The sequence below is a fragment of the Lissotriton vulgaris genome, chromosome 10, assembly GCF_964263255.1.
Source record: "Lissotriton vulgaris chromosome 10, aLisVul1.2, whole genome shotgun sequence".
Taxonomy (NCBI): Eukaryota; Metazoa; Chordata; class Amphibia; order Caudata; family Salamandridae; genus Lissotriton; species Lissotriton vulgaris.
In genome coordinates this window covers 684,699,012-684,705,868 of record NC_141698.1, presented here as the reverse complement: position 1 = coordinate 684,705,868, position 6,857 = coordinate 684,699,012, and the positions used below count along the sequence as shown (strand labels likewise).

The 6,857-nt window shown below is 38.2% G+C and overlaps 1 pseudogene; it reads left to right on the top strand.

Moving 5' to 3' along the window:
• Positions 1–2,274: 2,274 nt before the first annotated feature.
• LOC147688676 (ribosome biogenesis protein BRX1 homolog pseudogene) lies at positions 2,275–3,466 on the top strand (annotated as a pseudogene).
• Positions 3,467–6,857: the final 3,391 nt, after the last annotated feature.

Below are 6,857 nucleotides of genomic sequence, written 5' to 3'. Positions count from 1 at the left end.
AACTAAAAAGATGTTATTATTGAGACAAAATGTAACAAATTCAGTCAGCATCTCATTATATAAGGCAAATTTCAATGATCGACTTTGTAAGAAAATATTGTACTGCCTGAATGCCCTGATGATGTGCAATGCATGTAAAGAGTCTTGTAACATCCAGAAAAATCATCAACATTTCTGGTTCCCATGTGATGTTAGAGATGGTTCTGATGAAATCAGTAGTGTCCTGGATGTACACGCGCAATGTTTTCACGAAATCAATGAGGAAGAAGTCAATATATTAAGACATTGCTTCCATGAGACTACCTTTAGAAGAAATAATTGGTCTTCCCGGTGGACGGGTAGAGTTTTTGTGAATTTTGGGCAAATGATAAAAGGTAGGTGTTATTGGTTGCGAGCATGTTAGAAATTTCAATTCCTCGTTATTCAACGTGCCCTGTGTAGCCCATTTGTCAAGAAGATTGTGATATTGGATGATGCTTCCATTGTACTCTTCCTTACTTATTTTACTTTAACATGTTGCATTGTTCAATTGTCGTAAGGCTTCTGTGCAGTAATAGTCTCTAGACTTCAGAACAATATTCTCTCCTTTATCGGACGGTTTACAAACTATATTTGTGTATGCTTTCAATCTGTCTACTATTCTTTTGTCAAATTCCATTGTCTTTTGCTCATCTTTGGGTTTTGAGATCTAATTTTGATCAGGTCACTTTTCACTATTTCCTCGAATACATCGATCATGTCATGTGGCATTGATGGAATGAATTTAGATCATGGTTTAAAAGTAGTCCTAGGTCTTATTTGATTGATCCCAAATTTAGCTACCGATTCAGCTGCACTCATTTGCGGATCACCTGTTTGTTGACTTGCCATCAGTTGTAAAAGTTCAGATCTTCACTAGCTAGATTTTGCAATTCAGTGTCTGTGGTCACATTGTTTATGTTTGTATTCAGAGTAACCTTTAGCTTGTTGAATTTTAAAAGTTTGAGCTTCCTGCAAAACTGGAAAAGATCGATTCTAGATTGAGTGTATTCAAGCTTATTTGATGGGCAAAAAGTGAGTCCTTTTTTCAGTCCAGTTTGTAGGACATCATATTGACGATTGTGAGGTCTTCTTGCATTGTTATCTTCTGTTCCCTCTCTTCTCTTGCTCCGGGTGTATGAGGCGACGCCTTGGTACCCCTCTGTGGAATCTTCCTCGCCTCATCTGTCTTGTTTTCTTTCTGGCAGTTTGCCTTTGGCCCCCCACTGCCGCGATTGTCGCATTAGTTTGAATTTTTCGGGAAAATGGGACTGCTCTCTGGATGTTGTTGCTCTTTCATCATCAGATTGCTCTGTGTCTGTTGTTACATCAGATTTTGCTCTTCTTGCTTCTGACATTTCTCAAGGCTCTGCGTGGAGCATCAAATTTGCGAGCAAAGGTGAGGATAGGTCCTTTCTCGTAATCCCTAGCATCTCGCTGGAATTTGCTCTGCTTTCGCATGTTATCCTCATAAGCCAGTAGACATGTTTTCATAGCCTCTCTTAGGGCATCTATTGTTGTTACATCAGAGTCTTGTGCAATGAGCGCTTCAAGTGCTTCGATTTCATTGCCACATTTATTCCTGTCCTTCCATGCGAATTTTATCAATATTTTAAGCATTCCTGCAGACATTTCTGTGGTGTAATTAGCCCATTCGTCCAGAAGTTCAGGGTCAGGATTTTCATAAGAAGGTACGGTATACACCCGGTGCCCATGAGGAATCCGTTTTGCTTCCAAATAATTTTGAAGAGAAGTGACTTCCAAGTTCCCACCACTTTCTAACCTCGCGCTCAAACAGTCTTTCTAATTGTAGAAATAATGTTTTTAGGGGGCTTGGTGCGCTTTTAGTGGTAGCACTTGTGGAACCTTGTTCTGCTATTCCTGTGTTTATTTTAAAGATATCAGCAGCTGCCTCGCGGCGTGTTTCATCAGAATACATTTTTTTCAAAAGTGGTTGGCACTTGCGCAATTAGAGTTCAGTGTGCGTTTTCAGTTTATATTTAACAAATTTCTTAACAAATTGTCTACCATCCGCTTCAGCCGTAATGCTGTGTTATATTAATTTGCAGCAAACCAAGCTTCCGCATCTAGGTACATGACACGAAGGGTGAGCACAGCAAAACAAACAACAGGTAAGCCTTCCGACCTACCCGTTCTTGTTGCTGTGCTTTTCCCGTGTAAGGATTTGATGTTAGATGACTGTCAGATCCATTTTTCGGTGGTGCTCAGGCGATATTTAAAGCCGGCTCAAGCGGCCGTTCCCGGGCAGGGTGAAGAGCATTGCGTTCCTCCCCCAGTTTCCATGGGGAGATGGAAGAACAAGGAGCGTGTGCTCGTATTTTCTTCCAGAGGAATCGATTATCGGACAAGACATTTAATGCAGGACTTAAGAACATTGATGCCACATTCTAAAGCAGACACTAAAATGGACCGCAAGGACAAGCTGTTCGTGATCAATGAGGTCTGTGAAATGAAAAACTGTAACAAATGCATTTATTTTGAAGCCAAGAAAAAACAGGACCTCTATGCATGGTTTTCAAATTCCCCACAAGAGCCATCAGCTAAATTTTTAGTTCAAAATATTCACACCCTGGCAGAGCTGAAGATGACTGGAAACTGCCTGAAAGGATCTCGGCCACTCTTGTCTTTCGACCCGATCTTTGATAAGGAGCCTAATTATGCTCTTTTGAAAGAGCTCTTTATTCAGATATTTTCCACTCCCCGCTATCACCCAAAAAGTCAGCCGTTCGTAGATCACGTTTTCAGCTTCACTGTAGCAGATAACAGGATCTGGTTCCGAAATTTTCAGATTATTGAAGAAGATGCGGCTCTTGTTGAAATTGGTCCTCGCTTCGTTTTGAATCTGATAAAGATTTTCCAAGGCAGCTTTGGGGGGCCAACTTTGTATGAAAACCCACATTATCAGTCTCCAAACATGCATCGCCGGTTGATACGCTTGGCCACAGCAGCTAAATTCAAAGAGAAACAGCAAATGAAGGACTTGCAAAAATTGAGACAGAGTGAAGGAAAAGCAATTATTCCAGCAGATCCCACAGAGGACGTCTTCAAAACCTTTGCTGAGGAGAAGCCAGTGCAGATAGAGACCAGTCCCCCAGAGAAGCCGCTCAAACCAAAGAAAAAAGGCAAAGAATTCAAGCGACAGAGGATGGTGATGAAAAAGAACAATGCTTGATCCCAAAAGACTATTGGAAGAACACTTGGGAAATTAGATGGATTCTTACAGTTGGGTCTTTAAATCTAGAATGTCAGCCGAAGATTTTTTTGTACGAGTATGGATGTTTTTATGCACTGAGATGGTATAGAGTGCAAAGTTGGGATCAAGCATAGATGGGACTTGATTCCTTCATGGTTTTTAACAGTTAAATTGCAATCTATAACTAACTTTGAAGAAGCCAATCTGTGAATATTCTTTGCTTAAGCACATTGTGCATACCATCAGCCTGATTCATCAAGCTTTTTTGCGCTCGCAAAGGGCCAGATTCTGAGAATCTGGCCCTTTGCGAGCGCTATTTTTGCATTTGGGATTCATCATCCCAAATGCAAAAATCGGTAATAGCGATTTCGCTATTTTGCAAGGAATTACATTTAAGGAATCTCTATTAGAGATTCCTTAAATGCAATTCATCATCCATTTAAAATTTGCGAATTCGCAATTTCGGCCCGCTATTTACCGCAAGGTCAAACCTCGTGGTAAATAGCGAAAACTCAGAAAAATGCTTTTAAAAGCATTTTTCTGAGTTGCATGTTGCACACACACATGTCCTTTGGACATGTGTGTGCGCAACACCTGTTTAAATTAGCATTTAAGGGGTGCTACAGGGTGTCCTCTGGACACCCCTGGCACCCTTTAAATCGCTATCTTATTTGCGATTAGCAAATTGCTAATCGCAAATAAGGAATACTCCCCATTCATTCCTATGGGCCTTTTGGCCCATAGGAATGAATGGGGAGTTATTCCTTATTTGCGATTAGCAATTTGCTAATCGCAAATAAGGAATCTGTAGGAATCGCAAAAAATGTTGCTATTCTTACATGAATCCCGTTTTGCGAGTCTGGAATAGCGATTCCTTATGATTCGCTATTTCAGACTCGCAAAACCTCCCTATGATGAATCAGGCTGTATGTCCCTAGGGCATCTTGAAGGTTTGCACTTCCTCAGTCAGTTGATATTGTTTTCACCCATTTACTCACACTTCGCCCCAAGCCATTCAACCACACTATGTGGGCTTGTGTGCAGCTGACTCCTAGTCCCGCCCACTTCCAGAGGCTACTACTTTCAATATTCGTTTCACAATGGAGTGTTATTCCTGTCCATCTGTTTAAATATGGTCAGTATTAAATCCTAAAAACTGTTTTCAAGTTTGTAATTCAAGAAAAGCAGAGTAATACTACTGTTTTCCATATTAGAGCAATACCAATATAAGCAGAAAATAATAAATAAGGTTTTAAAAAAAAAAAAAAGAAGAAATTACCATCAAAGAACGCCTATATATATATATATATATATATATATATATATATATATGTATATATATGTATATATATATATATATATATATATATATATATATATATATATATATATATATATATATATATATATATATATATTTATATATATTTATATATATTTATATATATGTATTTACATTCACATAAACACAAAGAAAATGAAAGAAGGGGTAAACTTAATTTCCTGACAAAAAAGAAAACTACTACCATGCTACATGGGCTACAGTTACACAAAAAAAATAACAGAAAATAAAACACATTGGAAATATACTAAATACTACTCCAATTGTTGCTACAGGAGATCAACATTAATAGAAACAACTGTAATTAATGTTAAAGAACACAACCACCCCCAACGCCACAGAAATAGAGGTTAGAGATGTTCTAGAAAACATCAAAGAAGCAAGCACCAGGTCACAACAAACTAGCACAGAAATCTTACAAATGTGCTAACCCGTGTTCCAGAACATGTAACTGGGCAATTACCTTCCATCGTAACCCTAAAATGCCTGAACTAAAAGATCAACTACTCAAACATCACAAAACTTTCACAGAAGTAGACATTCTACCAGAATACACAGTAACACACAAAGATGAAAAATGAATTCTTTATGACACCAATAGCTAATAAAAAAGAATTATCATCTTTGCTACAAACACCAACATCCAGAAATTAAAACATTGTGATACATGGATGATGGATGGGACATTTAAAGTCTGTCTTAAACCATTTTATCCACTTTATACTATCCATGGCTAATATCAAGACACTAAAATCCCTTTCATATATGCTCTGCTCCCCAACCAACAAAATTACACATACATAGAACTACTACCAATAATTAAACAACAAACAGAAAAATTCTTCCCACAAAAATATTAATATATTTCGAGCAAACAATGATCCAGGCAATTTAAAAAATGTATCCACATACAGAAATACAAGGATGCTATTATCATTTTAACCAAATATATGGAAACCTCTACAAAAATCGACACTAAGCATAGAATTTGCAACAAACAGCAACTTTGCTTACCAAATAAAAAAAACTAATATCCTTAGCCTATGTGCCAACAGCAGGAGTAGCAAACCACTATAATTTACTCCTTGACAGTCCATTTTATCAAACCAACAAAGCTCTATTTTGTATCCCATTATTTAGATAACAGTATATCCATACATGGATTGGGTCGGTTAGGCTAGGTAGCATGTGATACAACATTGAAATAGTACTAGGTACCTTTGAACCGACCCCATCCATGTATGGATATACTGTTATCTAAATTATGGGATACAAAATAGAGCTCCTTTTTCAATGGTAACACCATGGGTTCTCTATTTATGTAGAGGTGGATTGCTTCCTTTTTTTAAAACCCTGGGAAACTATGTAGAGCCCCCTATTAATGTTAGCACTTTGGTAATAACTTCTGATCCCATATAATTTCTAGAAAGGGATACCAGATAGAGGCTATTGATACAGTGACTCGTTTAATGGTATTGTACCAATATTTCGAGGACTTTAAAATATTACGATAGTCTAGTTACGAGTAGCGCAAGCTATACCATTAACACTGCCTACATACTGTTCTAAGATGGCCGCGGTTGTCACAAGATTTCCGCGTCCGATCAGAGAGCACGATAACTACCATTGGCCACTATCATAATGGATGGATGAAGTGGTCCGGTACCATATTTTAAAATACTTATGCAAAATCGAATAATGTTTATAGAAGGGGCATATAAATCTTTTTAGACTCTGGGTTGAGAATTTGCAGAGCCATTAAACAACGCAAGATTATCGCTATATCTCCATAAAATACATACATTACATTCAAATCATTTAATACTTAGGTTTTAGAAATTGCCAAGCCAAAATAAACATCGTGAGATTGCCGAGAGATCTCCATAAAATACATACATTACATGGGTTCGGGACTGTTTACAAATGGCTGCGGTTGTCACATGACTAGCGCAGCCAATCAGGGGCCTCGAAAATCGGCAAATAAAAATCTAAATAGATCGGCTCATCACTCTCCCGGTGTTCGAGTGCTGAGAAGACGCCGAACGACTATTCTCCACCTGTAACCTTATGATGGGCCAATTTTTTCGTGTAATTATGAAAAACAAGCAAGGTATAAGGATGCTCTTTGAGTATATAACCTTTGTCTGTTTGGCGTTTTATTGTAGCATCAGAACCGAAGGGAGAAAGGATCACGCTCACCTATGGGGGCTGCATTCCTGTTTTAATATTCCTCTTGGCTGGCATGAGAGGCAAGGCTAATTGAAGGGTAATTATTATCTACAA